Source organism: Hordeum vulgare, chromosome 7H, assembly GCF_904849725.1.
Source record: "Hordeum vulgare subsp. vulgare chromosome 7H, MorexV3_pseudomolecules_assembly, whole genome shotgun sequence".
In the NCBI taxonomy this organism is placed as follows: Eukaryota; Viridiplantae; Streptophyta; class Magnoliopsida; order Poales; family Poaceae; genus Hordeum; species Hordeum vulgare.
This window is the reverse complement of record NC_058524.1, coordinates 8,792,321-8,810,957: the sequence shown is the minus strand read 5'-3', so window position 1 is coordinate 8,810,957 and position 18,637 is coordinate 8,792,321.

The window sequence follows — 18,637 nt, the reverse complement described above, 5'->3', positions numbered from 1 at the left end:
ATTTTAGCCTGTGATCCACTTTTGCCGGGTCAATTGACACTTGGCTCACATATTTGTCTTGTCTTCTGTACACCATAGATAAAGATATGTTCATGAATATTTGCATAAACATACTACACATATGTTCGTACAGTATATTTCCAGAATTATTTGAGCCTTCAACATATTGTTTTCGATTATTATTCTAAATGAGATATATGAAATATCTGAAAGTTGTAAAGTAAATATTTTGAAGCTGTCTATGAAATTTCTGAACAGATTTTCTGATTATTTTTTACCTTATGTCCTGTTAGGAGTTTGTTGCAAAATTTTAAATAGCCGGCCATAGTTCCGCTCTAGCCACCATATAGTGGTTTTAGCAGGGTGACCCTAGATTGTCTTCATGTATAATTTCCTGGTAAAATTATTAAATAGCAGGCTATAGCCCGTTGTAGCCACGCTAAAGCTGTTTGAGTAGGCTGTGGCTATTTACAACTTTGGTTTGTGGTGAGTTTCTAAAAATTAGCCACATATATTTTCGATGTCCAGATCTACAAGCTAAGCCTCTAATTCGTGGAAAGTTGTCGGTTGAAATTTCTAAAAACATGAAAAAAATTCATCAGAAATATTGTTTTCTGCTTGTGTTCTCCTCTGAAAAGTCGTGTTCGCAGACGCGTTAACACGCTCTGATATATCTTGGTCAATGTCAAAAGTGAGCATTGGGTCTTTAATAGGAGGGTTCCCTGACAAATAGCCGCCCCAAAATGTCTTATTAGAACTATAAAGATTCCCCTAACGAATTGATAGTGCACCCATCAAGGTGTCTTTTTAGCTTGCAACTTGCTTACTTTCTTAAACAATCAGCGGGGTCCACTTTAACTACTACGATGACATACATGATTTAGAATGAATATGCCCAAAACGACAACATGTCCTGCATACAGAAGGAAAGCATATCAAGACTTGTGATCCGAATATTCGGTATGAGGTCTTTCTATTTTCTACTGTCAACTAATCACTGGTGTTCCAGAAAACCCACTTCTTCAATTTGGCTGCCTTACCGTTTTGGACAACCTACCTATTTCTATTGCCTACAAAATATATAGATCACCGGACACAGTGTTTTGGCTCCCAAGCTCATATGCTACTGTCTATGAAAAGTAAAATCAGAAAAACAAAAATTAAATATGATTTTTTTTGGAGTGCAAGATGCTCGTCTGCATGCAAAATTTGGAGCAGTTCCGGCATTTGTGCAGATCATATACGATTTTGTCTTTTTTTTCCATGAGCTCCTCGAATGCCCAAACACCTAAAAGTTTGCATGGACATGATGCACTTGAGCATCTTTTATGAAAAAAAAACAGATTTGTTCAATTATTTGCTATTGTTTTAATTTTAATATTCATCAGATGCAGATGAGTTCCGATTCGAAATTGAATATTTGGGTCATTTTCTCTTATCATATACTCACTCCGTTTCAAAATAAGTGTCTCAACTTTGTATTAAATTTAGTACAAGATTATACTAAGCTTGAGACATTTATTTTGGGATAGAGGGAGTAATTTTTACCTAATAATAAAGAGGCTATCGCTTTCGTCGGAAAACCCACCGAGGTGATTTTACAAAAAAGCCCTTACTGTTTATGACATTAAACTCGTAGTATATATTAAATGTTTTTTAAAATACTCATATCTTTTAAACCGTAACTCCAAATTTAACATATTATATATGGAATTTGATTATAAAAATATGTAGAATTTAAATATGATATTATTTTATCTGTTAAACGTTTAGTGAAAATACTATCTAGGGTGCAATCTTAATAAATAAGTCATTATTCGTCTTTCTTTCATACCGGTACTCATCTGGGTTGGGGATGAACACGTCAACAAAATCAGGATTAGAGATGAAACTGAAGGTCACTTGACTGATTCTTTGTACGTATTAAATCTACATGCAAGCCGTGTTAAAATAGAAGACCTGTGAAATTTTGAACTGCATTTTTGTAGGATAAGACCATCTTTATTTGTGTCGTAACTACAAATTCTCAGATTATAGACCATTTTTTATAAATTAAGAGCGTGTGGTATTTCTTTCTCCCGTTGCAACGCATGGGCCCTTTTGCTAGTATACTGAAAGCATAGTACGACAGAATAAAGAGAGATGGGTTGGTACGTCTGAGAAAAGCTCAACACGTCTGGTCGTCAGTCGGATGAATCCTCCTTTATTTAACGAAGTAGGATATTTGTATTTTTATAACTATGCTTAATCGTCACCTAGCCATTAGGTGTTCATAATTGTATTGACTCTAAAGAGAACCTTAGCTCAATGGTTGGACATGCGGTTGTGCATCCCTGGGTCTTATTGGGATCGAGCGACAACGGTGCTTTTGTAATGTAATCCCTCTTGAGGGCATCGTATTTGGAGTTTTTCAGGTGGAAGGGACCAGTGACGCCGGCTGCGTACGGATCATGGTGTGACTGTCGATGAAAATCGCATCGACTTCGGTCATGCCAGACGATGGCGGCGTCTCCGATGTCATTTCGTTGTTGAGGCATCATCATTGCAGTTTGTGTCATCAGTCTCAGGATGCTCTGGGGAGACTCTAGATCTAGGTCTCCCGGATCGGACGATGATGGCGCCTTTGGTGTCGTTTGCCCTCCTAGGGGCATCATTTTGGAGCAAGTGCTGGCTGGAGGGGACTAAAGGAGGAGCGGCGAGTTTCGGCGACGGGCGCGGGCAAATGGATACGTGCAGGATGTGGCACTGTCTGGCGTCATGGTGGCGTGGACGACATGCCTGACAAGGTCACACTGGTAGGAAAAACCTTATAGGTACGACCCTGTTAGTAGCGCTGGATTATAACACACGCTGCTGGTACTTAGCAGTAGCGCTGACTCAGTCAAGCGCTACTGCTGAAGACTTATCAGTAGCGTTGGAATTGAAAAAGGCGCTACTGCTAAACGGGACCTAACGAGCCCATCAATGGTAGCAGTAGTAGCAGCGCGCTCTTGTAAAAAGCACTACTGCTAAGCATAGTAACAGTAGCGATCGGCAAGAATCAGCGCTACCGCTATTGGGCCCCACTTAGCAGTAGCGTTTTCCTGGGGCAGTGCTACTGCTAAGACCAATAGCAGTAGCGCGCGTTGGAAAGCAGCGCTACTGCTGCGAGTGGCTCGTGGCAGATTTTAACCCACACACCCCCTCTCTCCCCCTTCCTCCCTCCTTTGCCCTCTCCCCTCCTTTCTCCTCTCCTCTCTCTTGTTTACTTCTCCACCCTTCTTGCCCTTGTTCTTTCTTCCTTCTACCTCTCTTCTCTCCCCATTAATGCCCCCTCCACCCTAATTCTTCTTCATAAATGACCTCTTCTAACTCTATCTTCCACATTTATTTGGCTTTCCCTCCTTCCATACATATAGATCTAGCTAGATCATCTATCTCCCTCTCCACTAGTTAGCTAGAGTCATCTCTCCTCACAACAATTAGATCTAGCTATTTGTTTAGCCGTGCACAATCTCTCTCGGGATATAGGTGAGTAAAATGTTGTGTATTTCCATAATGAGAATATGTGTGTTTGCGATATGAAGGGATTTGTGTCAGTGACATGCCCCATGAGTTGCTTATGTTTTGCTAAAATGTTGATTTATTTCTGTTTCGGCGAACTTCGAGCAAACTCGACATGTCCTATTTTTATGCAAGGTCATGCCAATTTTTTATATGATCAACTTTGATGCATGCATGCATTTTGTTTATCACCCTTTTTTTTGTTATACCTTGTGGTCTTGAAGGTGAGTGGAAGGAAGGTGGAGCGATACTTACAATCCACGGTGATGAACATGTATGCAAATAAACGGACTGAGATTAGATGTCTATGTACAATATGCAAAGAATGAGTAATTTTGGACCCTTTTGATCATGGCAGTTTGAACGCCCACTTGTTGATCAAGTGGAGTACTCCTACGAGTCATGCGTCGTGCGGTTAGTGGCCGATGTGGCAGTGTGTGCTGCATTCCCAAGAGCTACAAAAGTGACTGTACTCTGAGTTTGTATGTGGGGTGAATCAGTTTGACCTGAGAAAAAAAAGATTGTACGTGCAGCCGGGCATTCGTCGCCGAAAACTCCCTGTGTTCAGTGTTCAGCTCGTTCTTCTTCCTCTACCTCCAGTCCGATGAGTTAGAGAGAGCTGCCCCAACACAATGATCAACCTTTTCCCCTGGAACCGACCGGTGAAGAAGCTGCAACCAGCATCCATTTCTGTTGGAACCGCCGAGCAAAGAACAACATCCGAAAATGATTCAACTCCCGGCAAAGAAGCTGCAACCAATAGCCATTTTTGCTAGAACGGCCACTCGAAGAAGCTACAACTACATCCACATTTGCTGGAACCACCCGTGAAGAAGCTGCGAGCAACATTGAAAATTGACTCAACAGTCGCTATAGAAGCTGCAACCAATAGCCACTTCTGATGGAACCGCCCCGGAAAGAAGCTGCAACCAAAACCCGAATTTGATGGAACCACCTGTAAAGAAGTTGCATGGCGACGATAAGCTGCAACCATCATAGGACAGATGCTACCCACTAACAGCGCGAGCTGCAAGCAGCGACGGCGAACCGTGGTCGTGTCAAACTGTGATGGCCACCACCGCGTGTTTGAATGATGGTCGTGGCCATCTGTAACTATGACCATGAGGGTAGAAGCTGCAACCGTGATCTAGAAGAGCTGGAACCAACCACGGCGATTGCACCATGGAGCGGTGATGAGCTGGATTTGCGGCAACGTGTGTGGGCACCGAGCTGGTTGTGCGGCGAGGGGCAGGGGCGCGAGCTCACTATGCGGGAAGGGGCGGGATGCACGAGCTCGCTGTGCGGAGCTCCGGCATGGGGCACATATTTTTTACATGGGGGAGAGAGGTTGGGGACGAAGGGGGTACAGTTTGAATGGTTACGAGCATCTCCCTCCGACGCTAAGCAGGCAACCTGCGCCAATTTGGGTCGGCGCACCCGCGCCCAACACGTGCTGAAGAGCAATGGCTGGGAGGCGGTAGTCACCGCCACTGCTCATACCACTAACATTCGTCCATGCTACGCAAAACCTAAGGATTGGCGGAAATAATTTGTTCAATCATATCTTTTTCTTCAGTCTTGAAAAATGCTCGACGTCGTCACTCTTATCTTGCGAAAAATGAAATACTAGAATGGTAAAATCGTACTCCGTTCCAAAATAAGTATCTTAAACTTAGTGTAACTTTGTATTAGAGCTAGTATAAAGTTGAGACACTTATTTCGGGACAAAGGGAGTATTTCGTACATAACCACACCGCCGCCCCTACTTGGCGCACAGTGGCGTAGCCACAGGGTGGACAGGGTGGTCCATGGACCACCCTGTAATTTAGCCCATTACCTCACTATATATGTAAATTAACAAGAAAAAAATAACAAATATGCATCGGTCAAGGCCCAAACCAAACATACAAAGATTACTTCGTATTCTGTACGCAATATCGCTCGCAAACTCCCAAAAAAACAACTCGAACCGACGGGAGGTCGCTAGCGATCGACTCGGCGAGCGAACCCTAGCGTTTGCCGACTTGCCGAGGCGCCACCGGTGACGCACAGCCGGTTGCCGGCAGGTACAGCCGTACATGTGGATTGCACATCAGCAGTTTGATGCATCACGTACACTCTATATTGTGCAGGAGTTTGCTTTTGATCTGCTCGAGTCTGGAGAGAAGCGTGACTGTGCTTTTGATCTGCAGGAGTTTGAAGCAGTTTTGATCTGCTGGAGAGATTCAGAAAAGCGTGATCTGCTGCAGTTTCTTTTGGTCACACTTCAAACTGAAACTGCTGCAGTTTGATCTAGTGCAGCGTGAGTTGTGCGGGAATTAATAAGTTCAGGCTGTGCAACAGTTTGATCTACATCCTTTGGTATACTTTTTCTCTCCGGCAAGATGTGCTTCAGTTTTGTGCTTCTTCTCTCCAGGCTCCAGGCCTCCAGCAAGCTCATCTCTTGATTTAATTCAGTTTTGTTCTTCAGATCAGGAGTCACAGGACAACAGGAAATCATTAATATGCATCCTTTTTCTATTCCCAGTATGAACTGTATCTTTTTTCTCATCTCCTCTGACTTTAAAGTATGATCTACATCTTTTTCTATTCAAAGTATAATTTGATTTCACAATTTAAACAACTTTAGTCCTGACTGCAGATTGGAACAATCCCGACTGCAGATGATTATTATGTATTCAATCAAACCTAACAGATCGATCTTATTTTTATTGTAGAATTGTTACAGAATGAAGAAGAACGGAGACATTGCATCTCTTTTTATGAAACACGCAGCAAAGAAGAGGGTTGATCCTTCGTTTGCATCTCCTTCTTCGACGTCGGTGGCGGCCATGACAGAAGAGCCAACTCTAGAGCCATTGCAAGAGAGGGTAGTTGAAGAAACTTTGAATTCAACGCCGGAACCGCCACCGCCCCCATCAACGCCACCGCCACTCACTTATGATATTAATAGTCTTCCACATGATCCGGGGGATAGGCTGCCCATTGCATCTTATCCTGTAAATGATCAAGATGCTGTTCAAAGAGCATATATTCTTAAAGGTGCGTTCAAACCATACGCTCCTAATTTTGAAATCATAAAAATTGGAGGCAGAAATTGGCAATTCAATCCTCTTTGGTTGCATAAACATCATTGGCTTGAATATAGTACTAGCAAGGAATCTGCATATTGCTTTGTATGCTACTTGTTCAAAGATAAGAAAACTAGGGGCAACAGAACCAATGCATTTACTGAGGGTGGGTGGAGAACTTGGAATAGAGAGGATGCACTTCTTAAGCATGAAGGTACTATAGCAAGTGTGCATCAGGCAGCTCAAGAAAGATATAACTTATTTGTCAGCCCTCGTGATTCTCAAATTGATAATATTATTGTGAAGATGAATGATGAAGATCTACGTCTTTACAAGATGAGGTTGACTTATTCACTCAGATGTGTGAGGTTTCTTTTGCATCAAGGATTGGCATTCCATGGTCATAGAGAAAATGAAGAGTCTAGCAATAGAGGTAACTTTATTGAGCTTTTGAAATGGCTTGCAGCAAATAGCGAGGATGTGAATAAGTATGTTTTGAACAATGCGCCACGTAATTGCAAATTGACTTCTCCTCAAATACAACAGGAGATTATTCAATGTTGTGCAATACAAACTAGAAAGAAAATTATTGAAGAACTTGGTGATGATCACTATGCTATTCTAGCAGATGAATCTAGTGATGTATCACATAAAGAACAATTGGCTCTATGTTTGCGTTTTGTCGATAAGTTAGGAAGGCCGTGTGAGCACTTTCTTGGAGTTGTTCATGTAGGTGATACTACTTCATTGTCACTTAAGGAAGCAATTGAAGATTTACTTTTGGATAACCATTTAAACATGACTCAAATTCATGGGCAAGGTTATGACGGGGCTAGCAATATGAAAGGGGAGATTAAAGGTCCAAAAACATTGATCATGAGAGAGTCGCCTTCTGCTTATTATGTCCATGGTTTTGCTCGTCAACTCCAACTAGTTCTGGTTGCCGTTGCCAAGGGAAATGATGATTGTGTGTGGTTTTTGACCGGGTATCTTTATTGCTGAATATTGTTGGTGTTTCTTGTAAGCGGCATGACATGCTTAGAAATGCTAGACTTCATAATATCATGAAAGCAATTGAATGTGGTGAACTAGAAACCGGGACTGGATTAAATCAAGAGATGGGCTTGCCTAGGCCGGGTGAAACTCGGTGGGGATCTCACTATAGGACTGTTCGCAACATTATTGATATGTATGCTGAAATCCGTGATGTTCTCATCTCTCTTGGTAAAGATACTTCACAAAGGGCTGAATGGCCGAAAATACATAGTATTGTCGGAGTGTTTGAGTCATTTGACTTTGTTTTCAATGCACACTTGTTGTTTCTCATTCTTGGATATACAAATGATTTATCAGAGTGTTTGCAAAGAAGAGACCAAGATATTCTTACCGCAATGTCACTTGTTAGATTGGCAAAGAGTAGGATGCAAGATATGAGGTCTAATGGGTGGGATGCATTCCTTGAAAAGGTCACTTCGTTTTGCAACAAACATGGCATTGAAGTTCCTGTAATGGAGAATAATTATGTCCCTTATGGAAGATCAACAAGGTTTGTACAACGTCAAACAAATGCAGATCACTTTAGAAGGGAAATTTATATTGGGATTGTTGATAAAATCAGTCAAGAGCTCGACAATCGGTTTGATGAGGTCAATATGGAGTTGCTTTCTTGTATGTCGGCCTTGAATCCCGCCAACTCATTTGCTGCTTTTGATGCACAAAAGGTACGTAGACTTGCTGAGTTCTACCCCAATGATTTTTTAAGCTCTGACTTGATGCACCTTTAAATGCAACTTGGTAACTATATTGATGACATGAGAAAAGATGACAACTTCAAAGGCCTAGAAAATCTTGTTGATCTCTCAGTTAAGCTTGTTCAAACAAGAAGGCATATCGTTTATAATCTGGTGTACTTGCTTCTAAAATTGGTATTGCTTCTACCCGTGGCAACAACAAGTGTTGAAAGAGCATTTTCTGCAATGAGTTTGGTTAAAAACAAGTTAAGAAACAAGATGGGTGATAGTCTTTTGGACGATTGCCTAGTCACATACGTCGAGCGAGATGCTTTCTCCCAAGTTAACGGAGATGAAATAATTGAGACGTTCATGGTCTTGAGAAGGCGGTATGTTGACAAATAAGGTGTGTTATATTTTACGTGAATGTATGACTTTATTGATATGTGTTTTGAATATATTTTTTGTGCACATGTTGTTTTGTTAAATTTGCTGTGTAATTTTTTTTAATGTCAACCGGACCACCCTGATATAAAATCCTAGCTACGCCACTGTTGGCGCATCTTATTAATTTTCCCACCTACCTTCACATGTTTAGATAGCACTCTCGCTCCTATATATCTCACTCCATCTCAGTGTCCAGAAAGTCCATCATGTCTCATTCATATACGCTTTACACTTCCGCACAACTCTATCTTCAACATTTGATATGTTAATTCTGTTTCAATACACAAAAAGAAAGACAGATGATGGTGAACCCAAAAGTAACACAATACTAGAAAACTTGTATGACTAGGAGGCATAGGGAAAGAAGCAAATACCACCATGCTTCGTTGCGCATGTAGCATGAGCTGTCATGTTGCTGTGTCGGCACTTTTGACATACACGAATGTATTATATGGAATAAGTTGGGCTTCCGCATCATATTGTTTGTGTCCCAATCAAAGCAGACCACACGAAGGTTACTCTACTAGTGATGGTAAGCGGCCTAAGTAGGACTTTTCCACCATCAAGACCAAGGATCGTGCTGTCCTTGGCGACTTATAGCAGGCGATGATGAAATGGAGGACTTTTCCACTATGTATAGATGGTTAGAGACAAACTAAGATACCTTTAAAGATTCAAATATTCTTGTGGCAGTTATTGTTGAGTAAATAGGCAATTTTTCGAGTATATTAATCTAGAGATAATAACTAGCATGGCATTGACTAGACTAATGATGTACTGATCTTGAACTAACCTAGCACATACTACGCATATAGTTGATACATCTATGCATGCAAGTAATACTGCTAGGATAAATACGAACATGAGGATAAACGAGTCGTACCCTCCAATAGGCCAGTTGGCCGTACAGCAGCGTTGGCGTTGGACGCGGCCGTAGCAGCAACAGCATCCTCTGCCCTCTTCTTCTCAGCTTCAAGGGCGAGAAGATCGGCCTCGGATGGTGAAGACATGGTGATGACGAGGACGACGCGGATGTAGACGAAGCAGACGGACAGAGGCGAGCAGTCGCATGATCGCTCCCCAAAAACCTAATCGCCCCTCTCCCGTACAAGAACCGGAGAGGCAGGGTTTCGGAGGCCTGCTCTCCCGTCGACCGTGTACGCGGTAAACGGAACGGAGTCGCCGGCGGCAGCAGCAGCAAAGGGAACGAACGTGTGAGGTAGATGTGATCTGATTCTCGTGACGGCTAGGGTAGGCGTTAGCCTGCTTATAAAGGCGGCTGGGCGGAGAGACGTGGGCCGAACCCACGTCCGAGTCGGTAACAGCCCGGGATCCGACGTCTCGTGCCGTGTCCGTTACGTATTCTCTGTTCCTGACCGACAAAAATAAGCGCGTAGGTATGAGTTCGGCTCGGCTCATTCCCGCAACCCGCGGCTCGACGAGGCGGACGGCGGAGGAGGAGTGCGCGAGGGCACCTTCTCTTCTCACTCTCCAATAGCATGTGGAAGAGAGACCCTTATAAAGGGGTCCAACTTCTCCTCCACTAGCGGGGTGGGACTAAACTTCCCACCACCTTGTCATGCCACCACCTACATGGGCCCTTGGAGATTTTTCTGAAATTCTCTTATGGGCCTAAGGCCCATCATTAATTTCAACAATCCCCCACCATATCTCAAGGGCACATCGTGTTCCCTCGTTCCAATCACTGTTTTAATATACCAGCATTTCTGTGAAGACCTGTTAAGGTTGAGCTTCACCTAGAGCAAGTAGCTACACTCCTTTACAACTGAACAATGGACTATGCCTTGAATTGTCAGTTTGGCGTAAAGGAGCTTCACCACAAGTCTTACTAGTACTAGGCTGCCGAAGGTGACCCCTCGGGTGGAGCATATTAGTCACACTCCTGGCCTATTCATGAGTTTACTAGAGATCACCCAAATCTCATAGACTGTGACCAGCAGTCAAGCTCATATAGATGTGTTCCTCCAAAGATCGCTCTGTAGGACAGCATCTTGCTTACACATAAGCTTTAGAACACATTAAGACAGTAGTCATCCTACCATACAGTATCCGAGAGCATTGCATCTCCAACGGAGTGGGTTAGTAAAGGTACTCTCCTCAGTTCACCACTGGCTTGTTTTCCCAGGTCCTACTTCACGGGATCTCCGATCATATAGGTTGGGTTACTACCATGGCAACTCATGTGGGTCTCATACCCATCTCCCTCAATGCACTATCTATCACAACACGTGATAGCCCTTTAGTAAAGGGATCTGCCAGATTCTTAGCCGTTTGGATGTAATCCAACGCTATCACTCCGGAGTTTCTCAAACATCTCACAGACTTCAATCTCATTCTTATATGTTTGTTGTACTTCATATTGTCCTTTGAACTCTTCACTTTGACAATAACCGTCTGATTATCGCAGTTCATAAGGATAGCCGGAACCGGCTTCTCAACCACAGGTAAGTCCATCAAAAGATCTCGAAGAAATTCTGCTTCGACACCAGATGTGTCTAATGCTGTTAATTCTGCTTCCATTGTCGATCTCGTTAAGATCGTTTGATTGCAAGACTTCCAGGAAACAGCACCACCCCCAAGAGTAAACATATACCCAGTAGTAGCCTTCATCTCATCAACATCAGAGATCCAATTCGCATCACTATACCCTTCAAGTACCGATGGGTATCCCGTATAGTGAAGTCTGTGGTTGACAGTACCTTTCAAGTAGCGCATAATTCTTTCAACAGCACGCCAATGAACATCACCCGGGTTTGCAACAAACCGGCTAAGTTTTCTCACAGCAAACACGATGTCAGGCCTTGTTGCGCTAGCTAGGTACATAAGTGAACCGATAATTTAAGAGAATCTCAACTGATCTATAGTTGTGCCTTTAAACTTTCGAATAAGCACACTAGGATCATATGGTGTTTGAGAAATTTTGCAGTCTGATTATCCAAAGCGACTCAAAATCTTCTCAACATAGTGGGATTGCATAAGTGTAATCCCACCCTCATCATCTCTCAAAAGCTTGATGTTCAAGATAACATCAGCCACCCCAAGGTCCTTCATCTCAAAGTTTTGAGATAGAAAAGACTTAACCTCCTCAATTACTTTGAGGTTGGTTCCAAATATCAGTATGTCATCAACATACAAGCACAATATAACTCCTTCGCCCCCACCATGGCGATAGTATACACATTTGTAAGCTTCATTAACAACGAAGCCAACAGATGTCAGAGTTGTATTAAACTTCTCATGCCATTTCTTAGGTGCTTGTCTCAGACCATATAAAGATTTCAGCAACTTACACACCTTTCCTTCCTGACCTTCTATCACAAAGCCATCTGGCTGTTGCATATAGATTTCCTCATTTAGCTCTCCATTCAGGAAAGCCGTCTTAACGTCCATTTGATGAACGAGAAGACCATGAGAGGCCGCCAATGAGAGTAGTACTCGAATGGTGGTCAGTCTAGCCACAGGTGAATAAGTATCAAAGAAATCTTCTTCTTCTTTCTGGGCATAGCCCTTGGCCACAAGCCTAGCCTTGTACTTTTCAATCATACCATCGGGCCTAAGCTTCTTTTTGAACACCCACTTGCATCCCAATGGTTTGCAACCATAGGGACGATCGGTGATTTCCCATGTCCCGTTAGCCATGATGGAATCCATCTCGCTACGGACCGCAGCTTTCCAGTAATCAGCATCTGGAGAAGCATACGCTTCTGAAATAGAAGTGGGGTTATCATCCACGAGGTATACGAAGAAATCATCACCAAAGGTCTTTGCAGTCCTTTGTCTCTTGCCCCTACCAAGGGTTTCCTCGTCATCCTCCTCCGGATTATCATCATGTGTTTGTTCATAATATTCCATAGGAATGGCAGGCTCAGGAGTTATCTCAGATTCCTGTCTAGAAGTGCTTTGCATATCTCTCATGGGAAATATATCCTCAAAGAATGTAGCATCCCTCGACTCCATTATTGTACCGACCTTCACATCAGGTACCTCAGATTTCGCTACTAGAAATCTATAGCCTACGCTATTCTTAGCGTATCCCAAATTAACGCAGTCCACAGTCTTTGGTCCAAGCTTACGCTTCTTGGGGATCGGTACATTGACTTTCGCCAAGCATCCCCAAGTGCGTAAGAACGAGAGCGTCGTCCTTCTCTTCGACCACTCCTCATAAGGAGTGACTTCATTATCTTTTGTAGGAACCTTATTCAGGACATGACACGCAGTCAATATAGCCTCCCCCCACCATGCCTTGGATAAACCCGATGTATCTAACATGGCGTTAACCAAATCAGTTAGAGTACGGTTTTTCCGCTCGGCTACCCCGTTTGACTGGGGTGAATAGGGAGGCGTCCTCTCATGAATAATGTCGTGTTCCGTACAAAAGGAATCAAACTCGTTTGAGAAGTACTCTCCACCACGGTCAGACCGGACTCGTTTAATTTTCTTGTCAAGTTCATTCTCAACTTCTGTCTTATAGATTTTAAAGTTGTGTAGAGCCTCATCTTTAGTATTTAACAGATACACATAGCAATATCTAGTGGAATCATCTATCAATGTCATGAAATATTTCTTTCCACCTTTAGTCAACACACCATTCATCTCACAAAGATCAGAATGTATGAGTTCTAATGGTGTCAAGTGTCTCTCCTCTGCAGCCTTGTGAGGCTTGCGAGGTTGCTTTGCTTGCACACACGAATGACACTTAGAACCTTTGGCTAAAGTGAAAGTCAGGATTAAATTCAGTTTTGCTAGCCGCGACATAACACCGAAACTTATGTGACAAAGACGTGAATGCCAAACTTCAGATTCATTAACACTCGAATAAATATTGTTCACGACTTTATTACAAAAATCTGCGAGGGAAAGGCGGAACAGACCTCCGCACTCATAACCTTTTCCAACAAAAAGTCCATATTTCGTAACTACTACTTTATTAGACTCGAATACCAACTTAAACCCTTCTCTACACAGAAGGGAACCACTAACGAGGTTCTTCTTGATGGCAGGGACATGCTGCACGTTCTTCAGTTGCACGATCCTTCCCGAAGTAAACTTCAGATCGATCGTGCCAACACCAAGAACAGAAGCACTCGCGCCATTCCCCATCAATACGGACCCGCGACCGGTGGCCTGATAAGAAGAGAACAATGATATGTCAGCACACACATGAATATTTGCACCCGTGTCCACCTACCAATCGGTGGAATGACAAACTGTAAATACAGTAAGTAAATTGCCGTACCCAGATGCACCACTTTCATTGTTGCCCACGATCATATTGGCAGACTTGGAGTCCTGCGCCGGCTTCTTGTACTTGTTTGGGCATTTGTTCGCCCAATGTTCCTCTGAACCACAAGTATAGCAGCCATCTCCCTTCTTATTCTTCTTGAAGGGCTTCTTTCCCTTCTTCTTGAAGTCGGTATTCTGTTGGACAGAATTCTTTCCCTTGGGCTTGTGAGAATTGAAGTTCCTCGGATGTACCATATTGGCAGCAGAAGAGCTTTCCACCGCTTTTCCATTGCAGTCCTTTGCTCTCGAGTTCTGCTCAACACTCAGATGGTCGATGATGTCCTCTACTGAGAACTCACGCCTCTGATGTTTCAGAGTAGTAGCAAAGTTCCTCCAGGAACTAGGGAGCTTAGCAATTATACAGCCAGCGACAAACTTGCCCGGCAAATTGCACTTAAGAACCTCAAGTTCTTTAGCTATGCATATTATCTCATGAGCCTATTCCAATACAGAACGGTTGTCAACCATCTTGTAATCGTGGAACTGCTCCATAACATACATCTCACTCCCAGCATCGGTGGCCCCGAATTTAGATTCGAGCGCCTCTCACAAGTCTTTGGCAACATGCATATGTAAGTATGCATCAACCAGCTTATCTCCAATCACGCTTATGACTGCTCCACGGAATAGGACAGTGGCCTCCGCGAACATCTTCTCCTGTTCAGGAGTGATCGTTCCCGTTGGAGTGACACCGGCTACCCAGAACACGTTCATCGCCGTGAGTAATAAGCTGGTTCTCGTTTGCCAACGTTTGAAATAAGTACCGGTAAACTTATCCGGTTTCAGTGCAGCAGCAAAACCATTACTCGAAAAATTCCTACAAAAATTAGGTTTTTGGATTGTTAAGTAAATAGGCAATTTTTCGAGTATATTAATCCACGAGATAATAACTAGCATGGCATTGACTAGACTGATGATGTACTGATCTTGAACTAACCTAGCACATACTACGCATATAGTTGATACATCTGTGCATGCAAGTAGTACTGCTAGGATAAATACAAACATGAGGATAAACGACTCATACCCTTCAATAGGCCAGTTAGCCGTAGCAGCAGCGTTGGCGTTGGACGTGGCCGTAGCAGCAGCAGCATCCTCTGCCCTCTTCTTCTCAGCTTCAAGGGCGAGACGATTGGCCTCGGATGGTGAAGACATGGTGATGACGAGGACGACGCGGATGTAGACGAAGCAGACGGACGGAGGCGAGCAGTCGCGTGATCGCTCCCCAAAAACCTAATCGCCCCTCTCCTGTACAGGAACCGGAGAGGCAGGGTTTCGGAGGTCTGCTCTCCCGTCGACCTTGTACGCGGTAAACGGGACAGAGTCGCCGGCGGCAGCAGCAGCAAAGGGAACGAACGCGTGAGGCAGATGTGATCTGATTCTCGTGACGGCTAGGGTAGGCGTTAGCCTGCTTATAAAAGCGGCTGGGCGGAGAGACGTGGGCCAAACCCACGTCTGAGTCGGTAACAGCCCACGATCCGACTTCTCGGATCGTGTCGTGTCCGTTACGTATTCTCCGTTCCTGACCGACAAAAATAAGCGCGTAGGTATGAGTTCGGCTCGGCTCATTCCCGCAACCCGCGGCGCGGCTCGACGAGGCGGACGGCGGAGGAGGAGTGCGCGAGGGCACCTTCTCTTCTCACTCTCCAATAGCATGTGGAAGAGAGACCCTTATAAAGGGGTCCAACTTCTCCTCCACTAGCGGGGTGGGACTAAACTTCCCACCACCTTGTCATGCCACCACCTACATGGGCCCTTGGAGATTTTTCTGAAATTCTCTTATGGGCCTAAGGCCCATCACTAATTTCAACAGTTATTTCAAAACTCCATTCTTACAAGAGATAATATGAAGAAAGGCCAGTGGCAGGGGACCCTAAATGTTCTTTTTGTGATGAACCTGAATCGGCGCAGCATTTGTTTTTTGGGTGCTCGGTGGCCAAGGTTGTTTGGAGAACTGTTGGTGTTGTTTTTGGTACCAGTTATATTCCGAAAATGATTTGGCAGGTTTATTCTTGGCTGTATGCTTTTTTGTCGGGCTTATGTAAAATTTATATTGTTGGCTTAGCTGCAGTTTGCTGGTCTGTATGGTTGGCTCGGAATCGGGCTACTTTTGAAAAGAAATGGATTAACACTCCTTTTGAAATTGTTTTCACAACATGTGCGTTCGTCGAATACTGGGCAGGTATGTAAAAACCGGTGATGGCGGAGACTGTCAAGAAGGGAGGTCAATTGCTGAAAGAGAGCGCATCCCAGATGTTGTTGCTATGTGGACCACCAAGGCCAGAATCGACCGAACAGGTAGAGGAGGAAGAAGCCTGGGAGGAGTGGTAGGTGCAGGAGAAGATGACGATTCCTTGGCGACGGATCTTGCTGGTTACAGTGCAAAAAGCTTGGTTCGTGATGATGATTAAACTCTGTCAGTCTGTGACTCTTTCGTTTTATCTTGTGCTCTTTTGTGAGCCTGGTCTGGTTATGGTTGTTGGAAACCCTGGTAGCGGTGCTGGTTCATGGTAGTGTAACTTTTGGTCTTTGCGTAGTATCGGATGATATCAGGTTTTCGTCCCACAGTTTATGTTCCTGATGACAGGCATAAACGGTGGGTTTCCTGATATTGTTACGAACTCGCTTTTTTCCCTTTCCCTCTCTTTCTGGTTCTGGTTTCAAAATATTGTATTTCCGTTATGAAAGTAATGAAAAGCGGAGAAAGAGCCCGGTTCGAAAAAAGTTCCTATGAACGCAACAGGCAAAGTTTGTAAGCTGTTAATATTATCGAGAAATTTTAATTAGAATATTTTGAGTGTGAAGAAACTGAGCCTGGGTGCCACTAGCTTGATATTCTCAATGCCAAATATTTCCTTGGCTGATGTCCTTTGTTTGCTTCTGCCTATGGTGGCTCCCAGTTTTGGCGTGACCTGGTTAAATTTAATTGGAGATGATTTTCGCAATCAACATAGATTTGTGGTGGGGAATGCGGAGTCATTCCGTTTCTCTCTGGGTTGGTGCTGTGGTGACTCACCTGTATGCTCTTATTTTCCGGTTTTGTTCTCTTACTGTTCTAATCATAAAATTTCTAACTCGGACCACTCTCGTAATAACTTGAACTCGTGGGTCTCCGTCGTGTGCTTTCTCCTCAAGAATTGGCGGAATGGCAGCGACTTGCTGAGTTCTTCCCTTCGCTCTTGGAATTCTGCTAACGCAATCACTTGGCCTCACTGGTCTTCTGGCCGGTGTGCGCTCAAGTTTCTGTATTCGAATCTCACATTGATTTATGCTTTACACTTCCACATTACTCTGTCTAATTGTACGTGAGATAGGTGATTCCATAGGGCAACAGCCACAGCCGCCCGACTCCTGACCCCCTCGTACTGCCACCACACGGTAACGGGACGCGGACCAAATCCTTCACGCCCTCAATCTTGCCGCGAGGAAGATCCCAGCCTCCGCTGCTGGCTACGATGATGGTGGCGCCTGGCGCCAAAGGGGCTAGGGCATGAGAGTTATGCAGATCTCGCATGAGGCCGATGGGGCGTCTCATGTGGGATCTGTTTGCGTGGTAAGCACAGCGGTGTCCTGGCTATGCGGCGGCAGCCGACGACTCATGGACAGCGAGGTGCTTCGGTGGGCTCCTTTGCCTGGCGATGGGCGGTGGCGGTGGCCGTTTATCTGGCGTCCCGGCCAGATCCGTCATGGTTTGGCTTTGGCCAATCGGCGGCGCGTGATGTGGCCGAGGTTGTGTGGTTAGAGGTCCTCTACCAGCTTTTCGTCGATGCAGTGTTACTGCATGACGAGGGTGCGTGTGGGTCCAGTCAGCAACGAGGTCGAGGTGGCGCTACTTTCAATAAAAATCGCATCGACTTTGGTCATGACGGACAATGACGGCGTCTCCGACATCGTTCCCCTGTTGAGGCATTGATGTGGCAAGTTGCATCACCATGTTCGGAATGTTTCAAGGGAAACTCTAGATCTGGGTCTACCAGATCGGACAATGACGCCTCCTTCGGTGTCGTTCTTCCTCCTAGATGCCCCATTTGATGCAGGTGATGGTTTGAGGGGACAAGAGAAGGAGCGGTGTTAGATCGACCGCAAGGTCGACGACGGGTGTCGGCAGCATGGCGCAGCGGAGTCTCGATGACAGGCGCGTACGGATGAATGTGTGCAGGATGGTGGCTCTGTGTGACATCATGGTGATGTCGATGGTAGTACGGCGAGACGAGGTGAATGCACTTATCACTGTTGAAGGTGGGACGGCGATAGATGGCGACCTCAGTCGATCCTAGAGCGTGTGCATGAGGCGCACTCAGAAGGTCTAGCTTGACCAGTTGGTGCTCTTGGCCTGCCATAGGGTGGCTCGGTGATGCAACTGGATTAGATGTTGTGTGTTCACATGTGGTCAGGACACATCATATAAGTGTAGCGACAATAGTTGCTAGGAAGGTGACTTCTGATTGATTTAGATATATTTTTTTGGATTCTGTGAAATAATGTAATAAAACGATGGTATGCATCGTTGTGATGCAGAGACAATGAGCATGAGGCTTAAGG